Below are 20,089 nucleotides of genomic sequence, written 5' to 3'. Positions count from 1 at the left end.
CCAAGGGTTTGATGGGGAGTTGCGTCCTGTCGACCATTTTGCTGGAATGAGGGCATCTAGCCCTCCCGTGATCCAATCATGAAAGGCGCTATAGTTAGCGTTGATGTCAGAATTGGTGTCATGGTGGAATTCTCCAAGGGTGGTATGGAGGTCACTGTGGGACAGTTTGTGCCATGGTCTTTTTAGACGACGGGTCGATGCTGTTTTGTGCCTGCTTTTATTGACTAGTATGGACAGTTTTATAAGATGGTGATCTGTCCATCCCATCGGAACGGGTATATCTGATGTAGGTTTCTCCATGTTTGTAAATACTGGGTCTAAAATGTGACCAGCTAGGTGCGTCGGAGTAAGAATAAGAGAGTTGAGTTGCAGTGCGGAGAGATCTGCAAGAAGATTTTTGATCGTAACGTCGTTAAGCAGGTCAAAGTGCAGGTTGAGATCGCCTAGAATGGTAAAGTTTGAGTTTTTTGTTATAAGAGAGGTTGCTGTCTCAAGAAGAGCCTCAATAAATTTTGAAGCGGGGCCAGGTGGGCGATAGATGTAAAGGCCCGACACAGTGAAGTTCGGATTTATAGTGATTTTAAAGTGGGCGCTTTCACAGTCGGGCAGTTCTTCCTTGACGAAAGAACAAGAAAACAACTTCTTATAGATTATGGCGATGCCACCTCCTCTTCCATCCCTATTGATGGTAGACATAAGGTAGTCGTCTGGTAGTGTAAGGTTGGGTATGGCAGAGGTGCCATCCCGTAACCAGGTTTCACAGAGGAAGAGGATGTCAGGATTTTCGTCCAGAATGAGGGTATTGACCTCAAGGTGGTGTTTGGGTAGTGACCTAACGTTGAGATGGAGAAACGTAATGGGGGTGGTGTTGACAGGTTCTAGTAGCTGTCGAATGGTGTAGGGGTTAGCGGTAGTAAAATCACAATTTTGACATTGGAGGCAAGTGAGACCAGGCGTACCTGTAATGTTCGCGCAGGACCGTCCGGGGTTCCAGGCAAGTAGTTGCTCCCTGTCGTAATGAAGGGGTGTTGATGGAATAAGGCCAGGGGGACTGGCGAGAGGCGATGACTTGGCGATGACGGGCGCAGACGGGCTTGCCTTAGGCGCGCAAACGGCGCGCCCGCTGCGCCCGTCCGCTGCGCGTACGGTGAAAGCACATTATTATCAAGAGGCTGGAGTGGCGGTGGGCGTGGCCTCAAAGTGGGCGTGGTCACGCGGCTCGCCGGCGATGGCGGCGGCAAATGTTTGGAGTTTTGGGTCGGCAATCAGCCTTCAATCGGCTGTGCGCTATGCTCAGAGGAAAGGTCCAGGGGTCCTATTGAGCGAGTGAGTGCTTTTTAAAAAACAGGTAAATAGATTGATAAAATGATTGCTCTCACTCACCAAAGTTGTAGGAAAGAAACGCTCCACCCCACCTGGCCACAGCTCAGGTACATGGAGCCCTGCACTGATGAGCATAAAAGAGGAAGGAATATCGATTCAAGGGTTAGTATGACATGTCAGATCACTAACTTCATTCTACCACTTAGGAATTAGCTAGAATATCTTGTGACTTCACCAGAATATATTCGTAATATTCTGAACATCAACATGTTGTACCGCATAAAGGTCTTGTCCCATTAAGCTGATTTTAACAAGAACCCATGGCGGTTTGAACTCTGCCAGCACTGTTTAACGTTTTCATTGTTTTCACCCAGCACCTCCGACGATACTTTAAAACCTGCCAAGCACCGTACGAGTGCTTCTCCTATTTATCGGTAAGCGGCATTTTTGTAGTTGACACGGGCATTACCGTTTGACACTCTAACTGCCCTCTATTGTTTTGACTTCTAATCAGTGCACGTTCATTATTTTCAGGTGCTTGCCTGACTATTGATGACGCCTAATCATTGACCATACTGAGGATTTCTACCGGTGGTATGTTTCCTCTCCCTTTTATTTACTGTGATTTGACTGCACCCTGGAATAGTCTGTAATACGTTATTCACTATGTTTCAGACACTTCCCCTAGGACATACGTGACCGAACTCCAGCTTATGTCGATCATTTAATCAATCTCAGGTAATTCAATCACAACACGCTTTACGTGTGGTTTGCCTTGACCCAGTGTTGCCGCCACCAAACGTGCCAGTTCTCTGATCCGGACGCTCGGGTCTCTCTCCTAATACTTGTGATATCTTGTACCACTGTCCCTTATGGATAGACGTGGTCCATACCACTGTACTTTTATTTTGTTTTGTAAATGGCATTGCTCTATATTCCTATGTCCAGGGATCTATACCACTTTAATAATCTTATTACCACCCTTAACTAATGAATAAGTACATTGCGCTTTCATTGCTGCCTAACTACCTTTGTGATAATTTAATAGGCTGGAATTGGACCCCTCTAATTCTAGTTCATTAGACTCCCTTTCATTAGGTTACCTGCCCCAACCCCTTTGGTCCTGATGAAGACCCCGCAGCAAGGATACTAACATTCCCTGCACTGATAAGAGGGTCGAAACGTCAACTGTTGTTCTTCTTGAGGCAACTCCACGCCAACATTGCGTAGATTAATTGTACTTTGCGGAGTACGCTTGTCGAAGGGATGATTGCCATCATTATTATGGCCGGTTTTGTTATATAAATTATAGCCTAAACTGCTTTCAAATGTTTGATTTTACTGTCACACAATCCTATCACTCCCTTATCCTCACTTTTACCACTTCCTTCCTCCCTTTCCGGGGCACTGTTTGACCTTGAATACAGTTGACTGTTTGCTAAGTGTATTTAATACATGTGATCCCTCAGTGAATAAAACTCTGTGGATCTAATGGTTGGTTTTTGATTAATTCTTTTGAATTCTGTAAATTGTTCTTTGTCCACACTGGGACCCCTTCCTCCTAGTACTTACTGAACCCAGGTCCCAGTGACTATGTTTGGGTAACCCACTTATATATAAACTACTTCGAGCAGACTGTTGTCTGCGAGGTTCCTTTTCTTTTTCTAATTTACTTATCTATATCACATTATGGTAGAAAGAGAACTCTTGTCCTATTCCGAGGACTATATAGACAAACTTCTGGAAAATCCAGACAATATTTTTTTCTCCTCTAACATTCCATCAATTGACTTCACATTGAAGGATAAGATCTCGCGTCTCGAGCGTCTTGAGAAGACATTGGTACGGACACGGTGGCATGGACACTTGCTTACAAGGTACTTGAAAGAGAACATAATCCCTGTGGGACTGCAAATCAAAATTGAACCGGCTATCTTCATTGAAGTTCCCAAATTCAAAGAAGGATTCAGCCACATCTCCAATAACTGCTTGCGCCATTGGATGGTCCTTGGCGTGGAAACTGCCGCTGAACAAGCACAACTGATTACCGCTGAAATTAAGGCATTAAAAGCCAAGATTGCTGCTGATACTAATTTCGCCAGTGCCAAGGATACGCTAACCAACTTGGAAGCCACACTTAAAGACTTTGACTTAACCACCCAAAACCGCAAACTTGAAAAATTAGCCCGTGATATTCGTCTATACGACAAAAAAAAGACATACCCATACCTACAGGAGGACTACTATCGGCAAGATACTCAGGGTCGCTTCACCAATAGAGGCCGTGGATTCTACCGGGGCAGACGGAACTTTCAATCTTTCTCCGATTCATCCTATAGCTCCGAGGGAGAACAGGATTCAGCCGGTCCAAGCTATCAATATCAATACCCTGACTACAATTACCCACCACATCAATTTACTCCTTTTTTAAAACAAGGCCCAGGCTCATGGCGACCCCCTCGAAGCAGAGGCAACACATGGCCCCGTGGCCAACAACAACGTGGACCACAGCACAACCAGAACAACTGGGATGGAGGACGCGGCCACGCTCCGAAACAAGTTCGCTTTCAACCCGAACAACACGGCGAGAGAGTGACTCGCAACAAAACTTACCGCTGGTAGAAACTATCAAAACTTTGAACCCGGTGGTAAATATATCCCAACAACCACTAACCAATGATGAACTTCAAGTACTAAATAAAGGACTTTCTTACGTTCCCACGTACAAACCAGATAACTTCATTATACGAACGGAACTCTACAAATTTTTTCGAAAGATCCGATTAAAGTACTTCTTCCGCAACACTGAAGTACAGTCCAAGTCATCTGTAACCGGCCTACGACCTCCTTCAACCTTTGTTCCGTATGCCAACAGTATGTCAAATCAGATTCTAGCGTATGAAATGGTCGTATGGCGAGATGTACAATGAGTCCTCCAGGACAGAACCTTTATAAGATACAATACCAGCAAACCTGAGAAGATAGCTCTACAGTCATTAGCAAATAACCAGCAAGTTGTGATCAAGCCCGCAGACAAGGGTGGTGCCATCGTTGTCCAAGATTCATCTGCCTACAAATCAGAGATCCTACGTCAACTACAAGATGACTCATGTTACCAACTACTGAGGTCTGATCCCACCAAGACCATTGCACTTGAAATCTTAGAAGTAACCCAGACAGGTCTTGATCTAGGCTTTCTGTCTGAAAATGAATTTTTGTTTCTGAACAACAAACATCCTCGCCTGGCCACACTATACACCCTGCCCAAGATCCATACAAATATGGCAAACCCTCCTGGACGCCCAATTGTGTCTGGATGTGGCTCCATTCTCGAACCATTGGGGAAATATATAGACTTTTTCCTCAAACCTTTGGCTGAGTCCACTCCATCGTACCTAAGAGACACAATGCACACTATTAACATTGTTGAAAGTCTATCATATGATCCGTTGACCCAAAGACTAGCCACCTGCATCCCACAACAAGAAGCACTTACAGTGATTGCTAGATGTCTCCAGAAACGTCCTGCTCCTGTACAAGTCCCATCAGAATTCATTGTGGCCTTGCTTAAAATAGCAATGACTAGGAATTTTTTCCTATTTGACACAAATTTCTACCTCCAAACATCCGGGGTAGCCATGGGGGCTCCCTTCGCCCCGGATGTAGCCATACTATATATGGCAGCCTTTGAGGATGATTCAGTCCTCAATCAGTTGAACCCATTCAGAGACCATATTGGTCTCTGGATGAGGTACACTGATGAAATTCTGCTAATCTGGAATGGCAACCAGGACGATCTAAGTTGCTTCTTTACTTGGCTGAACCAACAATCTCAATATGTTAAGTTTACGATCCAGTCTCACAGTGAAACCATCGATTTCCTGGATGTCACCATTTATCATCAATCTGGGTCACTCTGTACCAAACTGTACCGGAAACCGGCCGAAAGAAACTCCCTATTGGCTTATAACAGTCACCATCCACGAGCCCTCCGTGACAATCTGCCCTTTGGGCAATTCTTGAGAATACGTAGAAACTGTTCCAGTAAAGACCATTATTTTTCAGAATCAGAGGATCTTTCCAGTCGGTTGTTACACCGTGGCTACCCAAGACGTTTGATAAAGACAGCACGAAAACGTGCGTGGTTCTACCCTCGGGAAGAATTACTGTCACCTCAAGACAGATCCAACCAACAAGAAAATCGTATTGTCTGTGTCACCACCTTCAATACCAAAAGTAACAGGATCTAACGGATCATCAATCAGCATTGGCATTTGATTTCTGAAGATATCCAACAACCTGAGACGCCACTACATGCGTTCAAGAAAGCCAAGAGCATCAAGGACTATGTGGTATGCTCCTTCTTATCCACAGCCAACCAACCCACCATCAATTTGTTGTGGAACTTACCACCAGTGATTGGCCACTTTAAGTGTGGACATTGTAAAGCATGTGATTCGACAATTCAGACTAAGGAATTCCAACATCACCATCTCACAGTCAAGCTCAAGACCCTTAGCAATTGCAATTCGAACAACATTATCTATGCCATTGTTTGCCCTTGTCAAAAAATCTACATCGGCCAAACCCAACAAAAAGTGAAAGCACGGATTTTACAGCATATGAGTAGGATCCGATGCGATGTCCCTGGAGCTCCATTGGTGGGCCACTTTAAGTTGAAATCTCATCCTCCTGACAGTCTATGATGGGTTGTCATTGAAAAGGCAACGCTGGGACCACGAGGTGGAAATATCTCTGACATTCTTAACACCTGTGAACTCAATGGATCTACTTCTTTGACTCAATAGATACTGGCCTTAATGAACATGACAGTTCGTTTTCTCAACTAGCTACACGTCCATGAGGGGCCAAATCCCTATTACATTTTGCCTAACTTCTCATATCTTTATCCTCTGTCTATATGACTGCTAATACTCAGATTCATGGGGGGTGGTCCTAGTCTAAATATCACCACTCTCCCAATCATATCCATGTGTATCTCAATATATATTTGATTATCAGCTAAATGGCCTTACCCTCGTGGCTGAGAGGTACGCCATAATTGAGTATTTAATGATATGTTGTCTTTTACCAAATGTTTATGTTTTATTTGGATGCGCTATGTGCCTTACCCTCATGTTTGAGAGGTACGCCATGCTCACGCCTCTTGACTTTATTAATTCCGTGATCTTTTGACTCCAAAGTATCACAAGATTCGACCTTGCACTAAATGTTGATTCTCTCTGATTACTCAACTGCACGATTCATTACATGTAAAATATTTTGTTCGACTCCATTCATTTGTATTTTGATAGTGGTATATCATTTCTCCACTGCGCTGCCTTTCCAGTGTCCTTACTGATGTCACTATGATAGTTCATTACCACATAGTCTGTTGTCGGGTTTTATGGTTCGCCCGGACACCACGTGACAACGTCCCCTTGGTGATTTCATTAACCAGGAAACCGAGCTCGCGTCGTTACCCCTGTACGGAGCTCTCCGATTCAATCGGCCTTAGTGAGTATTATTCCCTTCCCGGTCCGCCAGTATCTTTTAAACCTTTACGGCATAACTCTTTAATCACGCTCCCATTTCTGACCCACCAGACGAATTGCGGATTCACCTCCGACGATGCTTTAAAACCTGCCAAGCACCGTACGAGTGCTTCTCCTATTTATCGGTAAGCGGCATTTTTGTAGTTGACACGGGCATTACCGTTTGACACTCTAACTGCCCTCTATTGTTTTGACTTCTAATCAGTGCACGTTCATTATTTTCAGGTGCTTGCCTGACTATTGATGACGCCTAATCATTGACCATACTGAGGATTTCTACCAGTGGTATGTTTCCTCTCCCTTTTAATTACTGTGATTTGACTGCACCCTGGAATAGTCTGTAATACGTTATTCACTATGTTTCAGACACTTCCCCTAGGATATACGCGACCGAACTCCAGCTTATGTCGATCATTTAATCGATCTCAGGTAATTCAATCACAACACGCTTTACGTGTGGTTTGCCTTGACCCAGTGTTGCCGCCACCAAACGTGCCAGTTCTCTGATCCGGACGCTCGGGTCTCTCTCCTAATACTTGTGATATCTTGTACCACTGTCCCTTATGGATAGACGTGGTCCATACCACGGTACTTTTATTTTGTTTTGTAAATGGCATTGCTCTATATTCCCATGTCCAGGGATCTATACCACTTTAATAATCTTATTACCACCCTTAACTAATGAATAAGTACATTGCGCTTTCATTGCTGCCTAACTACCTTTGTGATAATTTAAGAGGCTGGAATTGTACCCCTCTAATTCTAGTTCATTATACTCCCTTTCATTAGGTTACCTGCCCCAACCCCTTTGGTCCTGATGAAGGCCTCGCAGCAAGGATACTAACATTCCCTGCACTGATAAGAGGGTCGAAACGTCGACTGTTGCTCTTCTTGAGGCAACTCCACGCCAACATTGCGTAGATTAATTGTACTTTGTGGAGTACGCTTGTCGAAGTGATGATTGCCATCATTATTATGGCCGGTTTTGTTATATAAATTATAGCCTAAACTGCTTTCAAATGTTTGATTTTACTGTCACACAATCCTACCACTCCCTTATCCTCACTTTTACCACTTCCTTCCTCCCTTTCCGGGGCACTGTTTGACCTTGAATACAGTTGACTGTTTGCTATGTGTATTTAATACATGTGATCCCTCAGTAAATAAAACTCTGTGGATCTAATGGTTGGTTTTTGATTAATTCTTTGAATTGTGTAAATTGTTCTTTGTCCACACTGGGACCCCTTCCTCCTAGTACTTACTGAACCCAGGTCCCAGTGACTATGTTTGGGTAACCCACTTATATATAAACAAGTCACCGGAAGTGACATCACGATAGGAAGTGACATCACAAAAGGTGGCTCCGATCCCGTCCCGGAGAGGCCAAAGGGGGAAGTCCAGCTGTTTGGCAGGGGGGACGGCGTCCACCCTGTAAAATAAGTGAGGGGACGCCGTCCACCCGCGTGGTACCCCGACTCGAGCCCTGAATGTAGATAATAGTAGTTGATAGTGGCTAACGCTAGCCTTTAGAAGTTTGTCTGACAATCTAACCGTTTCCTACAAGTATAAACCTTCTTTTTAAGAACTTTTCTAGGGATTGTCTGCAGTTCGCTGGGTCGGTGAAGTATTCTGGGTGCCCTAAATCAGTCATAAAATCAGACAAATCCAACCCAAGGAATCTTTAAAGCTCCATCTAATTTAAGACAGTCCTGCAGAATCTCACTATTATGCTGTGTCTGTTCCTTTGTCCTGATATTGTGCCACAGCAGTATTGGTTCTAATTTACTAAGGTCAGAATTAAAGGGGAGACCCAGCTCCTCGTGATAAACGTGAGAGGAGGTGCTAGATGGGACTGACAGAATAAATCTTCGAAATCAATTTTCAACTTGTTGCAGCAGCTTGGTGTTAGCTAGGCCCCACACCCCTGCTCCATACATAACAGAAGTGTTGCATTTTCCTTTATATATTTGTAGGACCTCCTCAGGAGGTTTCTTTCCTAATTTCTTTGAAAAAGTTACAAGGGCAGTGGATGTCCAAATGAACAACAGTTTTTTTTCGTGATTATGGTTGGAGCCCAAGAGTTATTGTGGTTAAATTGTACTCCAAGGTATGAGAAACTTTTAGTGGAGACTAGCTTCTGGCCATCCACAAATATATCTCTTGATCTCGTAGGCCCTTGCCCGCATCTCATTACAAACGTTTTAGGTATATTGGTATTAAGACCGAGAACCTTCATAAAAACTGAGAAACAGTCAAGGACCCGTTGTAGACCAATTTGGGTTCTTGCCATTAAAACTGCATCGTCCGCATAAAGGAGAGCTGGAATGGGACGACCAGCAACTTGTGAGAAATCTTGTGCACTTCTGACTAATGTGTCACCCAGTCCATTGATATACAGGTTAAAAAGGAAGGGGGCCAGCGTGCATCCCTGCCTGACCCCCCTCCGTACGGCAAAAGTGGCCGTGCGCTCACTCCCTACCCCAAATCGCACACTGGCTGATGCACCATTATACACGTTTCTTAAAAAGACAATAATGTGTGGGTCAACCCCCAAGTCCTCAAAGACCTCCCATAATGTATTATGCCTAACTGAATCAAACGCCGCAGTTAGGTCCACGAAGACCAGGAACAATTTGCCTTTTTTTGTCCTTCTGTATTTCCCAGTTAGCATGGCCAAATTTAAACACTGCTCCGTTGTGCCCAGCCCCTCACGAAAACCATATAGTAAATCTGATAAAACCTGTGTTTTTTCTGCCCAGTCTTGCAAGCGTTCCAGAATCACCCGCCCCACCACTGTGACCATAGGGTCAATCAAGGAAATTGGTCTGTAGCAGCCCGGGTTTTGCGATCTCCTTTTTTAGGTCGAGCTGGTGTTAGCAGTGCGAAGCGCTGCGTCTACCGAAGCCTCTTTTGTTATACACTTCCTGGGAATGTAAGACAAGGGATGGGCACGCGCAGGTGATTTCACAATGTGTGCACGCAAGTTCACCCACGTGTCGTGCACATCTCCTGTTCCAGATTCCCAGCAAGTGGATAACACATACACAGATACACACGCGCGCACACACACGCACGCACACACACACGCACGCACGCACACTTCCCCCACCCCACTCACAGGCTCATGCGCGCACACACACACACACCCCCACCCCACTCACTGGGTCTGTCGGACTCCTCTCGTCCCGCTGTGGTGGTGGCGGCTGCACAGTGTTGGTAGGCGGCAGGGGCAGGCACCGGCAATGTGCCTCGAGCTCCCTCCGCTTCTCTCCCCAGACTCCTTGTGGCAGCGGTCCAGGCCCAGCAGCAGGCGGGGCTCCCCCTTAGCCCAGGAGCCCGGCTGGGTCACACGCTGGCTCCCTCCTCGTCACAGGAGCGCAGGTTAGGCTCCTGTACGCTTCCTGTCTGTGCTGGTGACCCCGCCCTCAAGCAGGCAGTCCCGGGCAGTCCCGCCTGGCTTCCTGTGTCTTGTTTTTTGATTTGGAGGGAGTACGGATAGACCACTAAGCGTGCTGTGCCCCCCTCCTTCAACCGGGTGCTGCAGCCCCTATGGCCCTCCCTCGGGGTGGAATACCCTGCCTTGACCCAGGTGCATCATGCCTCCGACCCTCTTCCAGTGCGCGATACCCCATGACGCTCCTCCAGTTGCTGCACCCCTCCCTCTGTATGCCCCTGCCCGTGATCCCCAGTGTGGGATATCCCTGACCCTCGGCGCGTCGTCTTGGCTAGTTCCGACATTGGCCTGTGGGTAGTTCACGAAACGTCCTGCTTTTCCCACGCACAATTTTCCCTTGCGGATTTTAAGGGGCTGCAAGAAGCGCAGGAATAGTTCATTTACAAGCAGGTCCCCTACTTTGCATTTTTCTAGTAAAGGATTTTGAAGTGGTCTTGCGCTGATAATCTGAGAGCAATTCGTGCCAGAACCCTCATATGGTTCCCCCTTTTCTCACGATTTACAACACAGATTCTCTGGTGAGTCCAAATTTGCACACAAAGTCTCTACACCACCGCTCAGAACTGCTTACTTCTATAATGCAGTGGTTGCTTAATGAAAGCCCCAGATTGCAGCACTGTTTGTCTTGAATTGCTATACCATGTGTTGACCAATTACAAATGTGTTTTACTTTATCCAGTTAACATGCACTACGTTTCTAAGCATACAATTGAGTAGGCAAACAACTTTATTTCAGGCTAACAGGTCAGGGCAAGCACAGGATCACTCACCTTCACCACGGCATCAGTCAGCACCACCACAGCGTCACTCAGAACCACCACAGCGTCACTCAGCACTACCACAGCATCACTCAGGACCACCACAGCACCACGAAGCACTACCAGAGCATCACTCAGCACCACCAGGGCATCTCTTAGGGCCACCACAGGATCACTCACCTTGACCACAGCATCCCTCAGCACCACCACAGCATCACTCATGAACACAGCAGCATCACGAAGCACTACCACAGCATCACTCTGCAGCGCAACAGCATCACAACAGTATCAGTCAGCACCACTACAGTATCACTCAGTGCCACCACACCAACACTCAAGGCCAGCATAGCATCACTCAACGCCACCACAGCATAACTCAGGGCCAGCACATCATCACTCAACAACACCACAGCATAACTCAGTGCTTCTTACACTTTCAAATTACAACTGTCTATCACCCTCACTCTATCTATCGCCCTCACTCTATCTATCTATAGTCCTCACTCTATCTGTCCATCTATCTATCGCCCTCACTCTATCTATCTATCGCACTCACTCTATTGCCATCACTCTATCTATAAATGGATCGACCTCACTCTATCTATCTAACTTTCACCCTCACTCTATCTATCGCCCTCACTCGATCGCCCTCCCTCTATCTATCTATCGCCCTCCCTCTATCGATCTATTGCACTCACTCTATCTATCTGTCGCCCTCACTCTATCTATCTGTCGCCCTCACTATATCTATCTGTCGCCCTCACTTTATCTATCTATCGCCCTCCCTCTATCTATCTATCGCCCTCCCTCTATCTATCTATCGCATCACCACAGCATCACTAAGCACCACCACAAAATAACTCAGGGGCACCACAACATCACTCAGGAGCACCACAACATCACTATGTGCTACCACAGCATGACTGAGCGCCACAGCATCACTCATCACCAGCACATCACTCAGCACCACCACAGCATCAATCTGTGCAACCATTCAACAACAACTACAACAACAACTATTTCAATTATGTTTTCTCTATGTTCCAAGCTTTATTACAAAAGTCACAAAAATATGTTAATATTTCACTTCTGTTCTTGTATTTTAGTCACAATAAAATACACTGAACGTAATCTTTACAAAAGTTAAAGCTATTGCCATTATAAATTACAATACTTTTATTTAGGTAATAATTAAAAAAATTAAAATCCATTGGTATTTGTAATATCAATACATCAAAGTCATTTTGCATTACAAATGCTATAGGTGTCACATTTGCGAAAATTAAAACTATTGGCATTGTAAATGACAAAGCTATTCATTTCACTATTTTCAAAACCAACACATAAATAAAATATTTGTCATTTACAGACCAATAGCTCAAACTTTCCTAATGCGGGACCTATTGCATTGCAAATAATTGTTGAAAATGGGGACAATTGTTGACTCCCCCCAAGTCTTAGGGAGTCGGGTTTGGCAGCTGGCATTGATAACCTGCGTTATGATCGGCCCCCAAAGAGTGGTGTTGGATTTAAATAGGTCCACAGGGACACCATCTGGGCCCCTGGCTTTGCCAACCTGACGTAGAGCTAATGCTCTATTTTCTTCCTCTAAAGTGAATTTCAGATTGACAATAACATGGTCACTCACTGCACTAACACTGGTTGGGCGAGAGGGATTGTCTGGTCCATTGCATACCTGTGCAAAGTGCCTGATCCAGTCCTCTTCAGATATAGCAATTTCTATTGATGGGCAATCTCTAGGGGTTAAAAAATGTGCCCTCACTGCCCTCCAGAAGGCTGCACTATCTCTCAACATTGCTGCTGAGGGCAGAGATTCCCCTGCCTCCACTCTCATGGCGCTCTTTCTTTCCTTGATAGCCTGCCTATTTTCCAGTCTAACCCTCCTGACATTTTTCAAAATCCTTGGCTGCCTGTGTAATTGAAGCTTCAGGTTGGAATACGCATATGTGCACCTTGTATTGAAACAGCCCATGTCTTTAGCTTTGTTGCGGCGTTCGGCTGACAGTAATTTCCTAAGCTCATTAGCAATTTCAAAATAAGAAGCTACAGTCCTATCGTGAGGAGCCAATTCACTTAGGAAAGTATTGATGGCAGGTTTACTCTTAATCACTGAGCGCTTTGTCATTGCCATGGGGTCCACAATAGACCATTTTAGAGTATAGCCATTCGTTTTATCAAGTTCAATTTCACCAATACCCTGTGAACTCATCTTGCTTCTTTTCAGATTGTTTAGTGGCAAGTCAACTTAAAGCATGAGGGGTAGTGATCACTCAGGGAATTATCTACAACCTCAAATGAAAGTAATCTAGGTGCATAATTGCATGAGACTAAAATATAATCTATTGTAGAGGCCAAACCCCTTCCGTTAAAAGTGTAAGGCATTGGTGACGAAACAAGCTCATTCACAAAACCCAGTTCGGTGCAAGCGAGGAATTCGTTAAACAACTCCCCCACCATTGTTTGGCAAAAAAGGGTGTTACTAAGGCCTTCTTCATACGTGAGGCCACATATTCTATTAGCCTCAAAGGGACACAATGCACAATTAAAATCTTCCATCATAATTTTCATAACATCTAATGAACTTGTATTACAAATCACGCTCAAATCAGCACCCAAGTTTCTCAGCACAGTTTTTAACCCTCTCTTGGTCAGGCTGTTCCATGTGACAATTGTGTGCTGTGGACCCCAGACTGCTACTCCCTACTGACCCATCCTCCCAAATTAAATGTGGGTCCTGTTCAGGCAGTCATTCAATATCTCTTACGGTCCTGAAAAGATCAAACTGGTTATTAGTGGGGGCGGCTTCCCTTTGTTGTCCCGCCCCAAGGAAGTTCTCTCCCTCTAAGCGATGATGTATGGGCTTTGGGGGTTGATAAAAGAATCTCTGGGGAAGGATATTTATGCCCTTGTTGGTTACAAACCTGGAGCCCGCCCTTTCCAATATAGTTTGAATCATTTCAGGGGGGCAAAACGTTAACACAACACAGTCCCCCGACATAGACCTATTAGAGCTCCCAATCCATCCAATTCTCCTGGCCATCTTAAATCCAGTAAACAATTTGTTAGTAAGGCCCGTCCTTTCACCTAAGAAGTAAAGCAACTTGTTTCTTAGTGTGGACCAGTGCGCAATGATGCTTAGGTCGGCTGACTGGTGAAACCTCTTGCATTCTACATACACGTGGGATGTAGCGATCCGGTGGAATCGAGGTTACAGTATTCTCAAGGTTAGTTACCCTCCCTTCGATTTGCGTGAGTACTAACTTTAATGGACTCAAAAGACCTGCCATGGTGGCTTCCATCCTTTTCCAGTACTCCTCCTACTCATGGTCCAAAGATGAACTTGTGTGCCTTGGGGCATTCGGCTGGTGTTATACTCCTGGTTGGTTTCCCCTCCTCCAATTTGGCCTTACCGCCCGAGCCTTTAAAGTATGACTTTGTTTAATCAGACCCTGCCCCCTTTTCTTCTTAGGTAGGGGTGCAGAATCACTGCCTTCTTTAAATTTAGTGTTCTGTCCTCTGGTGGTCAGTGTCATACTTTGCGTTGTATTATGAGGCTCCTTGGCCACGAAGAGTCATTATTATCCAAGCCACTCGCCATGGGTTGCAATGAGTCAATTACGAAACTGTCGGTGTCCTGGGTGTTACTTGCTACTGGAGTGGTTATTACGGATCGGGCATGGGAACATGCTGGCTCCAGTGAGAGCCTGCACTCTGTTAGCTGTCTTTCATGTATGAATGCTGACTTGGCGCTGGTCAAAAAGGCCTCTAGAGTCCCGGCCACTCTCTGGCCAGTAAGCGGTTTATGTCTGCTCATGGTGGAGATCTCCTCGGGCTATTGGACTGTTCCTTTGAGCCTTCTTAGTGTTTCACAATTGTATAAACTCTCACTTTAAAATGTCAGTGGTGCGGCCCATCCTCCTGCGGTCTCTGACGGGCGCAGACGGGCCCGCCCTTGGCCTGGGCTTCGCCAGGGCATGGCCAGGGCACGCCCGCACACGTTCCACTCTGCGGGAGCCCGCAACCGTTTTTAAGTGCCTCCTGGCACTGGCCTCTGACGCTATTGGCTGGGCGCGAAGCGCCATGTGGAGAGTTGCAGGCTGGGTGTTGTGGTCCTCCCTGGACCGATGGCAGCAAAGTGGAGAGTGGGACATTTGTAGTCAGTTTAGGGAATTGAGAAGTAAAGAAGCCTCTTACACTGAATCCAAGGGATTGCCTGATATGTGGTGTGAAATTCAGAAAAAGTTACGTTGTGAGATGACACACATTATTTGAGTGAAATCGTAATTGATGCGTTTGATACAGTGTTCCATGATACATTGATCCCAAACCTGGCGGAGGTGGGTATCAAAGGGAAAACACAAAAGTGTTGTAAGTCTTAGATGTGTGACCAGCACCAGGTGATACAGCTTCCCCCTTTTCAGTCTGCCTTCAAAAAGCTGAGTGGTCCCTATGGGGCAAGTGTAGCCCTTGACTTCCAAGCAGTAGTATTACACCACGGATAGAAGAGAACCTCTCAAATAAGTGAGTTTCAGTTATGCGTTTGGTGCATTTATTTATACATTTCCCATATCGGAATATACAAATACATTTCGACAGCATACTTTTCTAGAAACAAGGTGTTCCCAAATGGTGATGGTGCAGTGAAATAAAAAGTCCCATAGGGACCACTTTATTGTTAATAATTGCCCGGCTCAGGTCCCTGGGTTACTTAGTTGCCCCTTTAGTTCTAGTAAACTTTAAAAAGCTGAGGACTGGTGCCCCCCAAGGTTCTTCCCTGGGTCCAACGGTGTTCAGTCTATATTTGCGCCCACCTAATGCTGGTAAATACATCTCTTGGAGTAAAAATCATGAACGTAATTGATCGCATCCATAGATTGCACCACACCTGACCCATTGACCGTACTCCTTAGCGGTATGAGGGGCGGTTCATCTTGGCTGCTGGCAAATTCCCTGAAATTCAATGGAGATAAAACAAATGTAAAGTTGCTCCAGTGACAGCACTTGAAGAGTTCTTCCTTCTGATTTTTTGCCTTTATCAGGTGATCCCTTGCCCACGACATCAGTGGTAATAGGGAACTCATTTATTGTTATTTATACTCATAGTAGCAGGGAGTACATCCCATTTGCCTCCTTTCTCTTCCCTTCAGTAATTTGCTCCTTCTACTGATGGCATTTTCATATTTTTGCAAATATCATTGACAATTCTTAACATGCAGTCTTTTCAAGTCTTTGCCTTACTAGGATGATCACCAGCGCGTGCATTGACGATAAGTGGGCCTAAGAAAAGAATCCTTCACAGAAAAGCAAACAGAGTTGAGGAGGCGTAGTAAACACGATCGAATGCCTCTCGTCTGTTGTCCAGTTACTAAACGGTCGAGTGCGATGAGGCAACAGTTGGAAGTCATCATGAAGCCTGGGTTTAAAGGCTCTCGTAACCACCCTCTCTTGTTCCTTCTCTACTACGCCCAACTCCTCAGCTCGGATATCATTGAGGTCGTGCTAAGAAAACAAGAATTCCCTGTCTGGAGGTACTCATCGGGCACTTTGCTTTGGAGGATACAATTGGAACAAACAGCGGTGCGACCAGGATTACCGTCTCTACTGTACCAGGACACCACTATGACTAGGTTGATATTGTCCTGAAAGCAAAGGAAAGGCGATTGGAGGAATGCTTGCAGATAGCGTAACTGCTGCCGACCGCTCCCAACCAGTTGTTTCATACCCATCATTCCACTCTGGACAGAGGCTTGCCTTATGCAAATCAGTACTGACCCTGCTACTCATGGAAACAGTCAATCCCGAGCTGCCAGGCGAGGCACGCTGTACATGGGTCCACAAGCAGCCCCAGAGAGGTTTCAGCTTTATTAGGCCTCGTCAGTGAGGTATAGCTTGGATGCTGTAGCACATCGATCAGAATTAGCACTGATTGCAGGCTCACACCTGATGAAAATGTACTTCTCCATCATACATATGCATTGTCGATGGGACAGCCACTTTTCATCTTGTTTGAGCCAACCCATGTGTGTGAAGCCACAGCCGAGGCTTTTCCTTCTCCAACGCGCCCCCAAGTCCTGGAACAGCTCATCCCTCCCCGCCCCCCACCCTCCAGCTCTGGACATCACTCTTGCTAGAGGATTTCAGAAAGAGACCCAAGACCTGGCTTTTTGGCTGAGCCCTGCTGCCGAGCGCCTGGATATCCTCATGAGTGGTTAGTCGCGCTGTACAAATACTGATTGATTGATTGTAACTCTTCTCTGTATTATTTGCTAAACTTTGATGCAATCAATTTGTATACATTCTGTGTTTTGACACTGATGATCCTTACGATGCCAGTTTGTCTGTGGTTGACACTCTGGCACCACAATGAGAAACGATTACAATGTGGCCTGACGCCTCCCATTCTATTATCTTTTCTTTTTGTAAATTCTCGGTCATGCTTGGCGTTTGTTTCTGTGTCAAGGCTTCCTTTTAAACAAAGGCAGCCAAGATAGCTCCTTCTGTCTTTCTTTCATCTGTAGTCACTTTTAATCCATTTTTAATGCTGTTTTCATATTGTGATTAAAACATTTTTTTGTAAGCGCGATTGGCGGTTCTCTTCCGTCTAGTGATACTTTTTTTCCCCATAGTGACCCCTCTTTTTGTTCATTGATCATTTTATGTTGTCATCAACAATTATTGAAATACTCTTCTTTTTTGAGCTTTTGGGGATTGATACCGGGTACTGCTTTACCTGTTGCCAGGAGGTCCCCATCATCTGCTCCCTGACCAGGACAGTGTTGGTTACATTGCTGGCTTGGTGTGGTTCTATTTACTTATCCACGCTGGTTGATGATTGATGCTTTACCTGCCCACACCGAGTGCCATCCTGGCAATGTTGGGCACATGTAAATGTAAATGTATTTGAGCTTATATAGCGCACAGCTACCCGCAGTGGGTTTCCCGGCGCTTGCTTAGGGAACCCGTCCTGGTATTCCCCTGTGAGATAACCCCGGCAGGGTATCCACAAGGTGAAAGCCAGGCATCCCGCCGCGAGGGGCCGTTGTGGAGATTAAGCAAGCTATTGCCCAGAGTCGCAGAGTGGGAACCCGTGAGTCGAGAAGGCACCGGAGCGAGAATTATCGAGTCCGTGGAATTTTTAGCCCAAGACCCGCCGAGGCGGGGAATTGAACCCTGGTCCAGGGCCGATCTCAGCTTCCGGGTCTGCCGCCTCAAACCCCTGAGCCACACTTCTCCTCAAACCCCTAAGCCACACTTCTCCCACTCCCACTTCTCCCACTTCACACATCATTATCTAGTTAGGGCGGATATGTCACAAATGAATTGGGAATGATTATTCAGGGTATTCTGTGAGTCGACATAGATTTTTTCTGCAACTATGCATTCCTTGGTCACTTGGGGTGTTATGTTATGTTTGGAATATCCACCTATCCTTTTTACATTGCACCTGTCATTGTGCCTCTATGTTACCCGATTGCACCCTGAGTACTCCCATTTTTACCTCCTTACTCACTTACAGGTTCTGTATAAAAATACTTACCCGTGCATTAAGAACTTAATTTTCAGGATATTGACTCTAAGGCGAGTCTGTAAGGCTTCTCTTAATGTTCCAATGGTCTACACAGTGCTTTTTATTTATTCTGGATCCAACTTCTATTCTTTAGGTGTACCTAATCATTTCTGTCCTGATAATGACCCCTGCTCAAGCAACAGCCACAATCCCTGTCAGGGTGGACCAAACAAATTCACTGAATTAGCGTGTGCCTATCCCTCTGATAGCTCCGCACAGAATCAGACAGGATTAACTTATAAGCAATGCGTAAGGAATTCATGCAGCACACAAACCGTAATTAGGTGAAAAGAAAGACAACACAAGAAAAAAAAACACACCAATTTAGAAAAGTAGAGTACATTTTAATTCGTTATTTGACAACAAAATCCAATAAGTAGAATTGGAATCATGAATATTTCAAGTTTAAGGTAAAAACTAGTGCCTAAAAGATAAAAGTGTTATCTAGTTGCGCAAGACCAGGTCAAAGTTGAAAAATATGGCTGACTCTGATGGAGCGCTGGTCGGATACAAAAAGTGAATTGTGTTCAGTCGGCGCTTACCTTAGGACTGAGAAGAAATTCTGAAGAAAATGTCCTGTGAAGATAAAGATCAGCAGGGAAAGGCAGCAGGCGGTGTCTGAGGAGGAAGAGTCTTTGTCGGTGAGCCGCTGGACGAAGTTGTGGTGAAGACTTCTACATTCGGACTTAGTCACTATTTTAGATGTCGAAAATCTGCCGCATTCTGCAGTACACATAGAAAGGGGAATATGCCTCTCTGGATGTTTTTGTGCAGGAAGGAACCCCTTCCTGCACAAAAACACTCCTGCATGTAACGGAGACACCCTTGCTGGCTGCCAAAAGGGCGACAGTGTAAGGAAAATTATTGACTTAAATATGGCACATTCTTGCCCTTTATCTGTCATGCAGTGCAGCAGAGTGACTAGTTGATCCGGTGATCCGCAACCTGCCTCGACCTCCAACCCGAAACCTGCAGCCTCAACCTGAGGAGTTCCCCGACTGCGATCAGATTTAGTTAAAAAACCCGACACCTAAAGACACCCCTGCTCCCGATGCACCATAGCCTTTGATGGCCCAACTGATAGTGTTGAGGCATTCCTGAACAATCAAGCTTACCTCTCTTGCTCGTCCTCAGGAAACCTCCTTGACCGAGCCTGCAGCATCTCTTCTGAACCAGAGCTCTCCATTGGAATCCACAGGGCTCCCTTTGTCTGCTTGGAACTCCACATCCGACTGCCCTGTGCTACTGGTAATGCAACTTCTGTGCTGATGGTTGGCCCCTGCAGGGCTGATCTTAACCCCAGGAGCTTGGCACCCACAACCGAGTGGGCTGCTCATAAGCAGTCCTTGACAGACGGCCCCCATAGCGCCACTGGCTAACTTTAGTCCCTTGCACTCTGCATCCGGCCGTT

Source organism: Lissotriton vulgaris, chromosome 7 (assembly GCF_964263255.1).
Source record: "Lissotriton vulgaris chromosome 7, aLisVul1.2, whole genome shotgun sequence".
Lineage (NCBI taxonomy): Eukaryota > Metazoa > Chordata > Amphibia > Caudata > Salamandridae > Lissotriton > Lissotriton vulgaris.
This window is presented reverse-complemented; position numbering follows the sequence as displayed.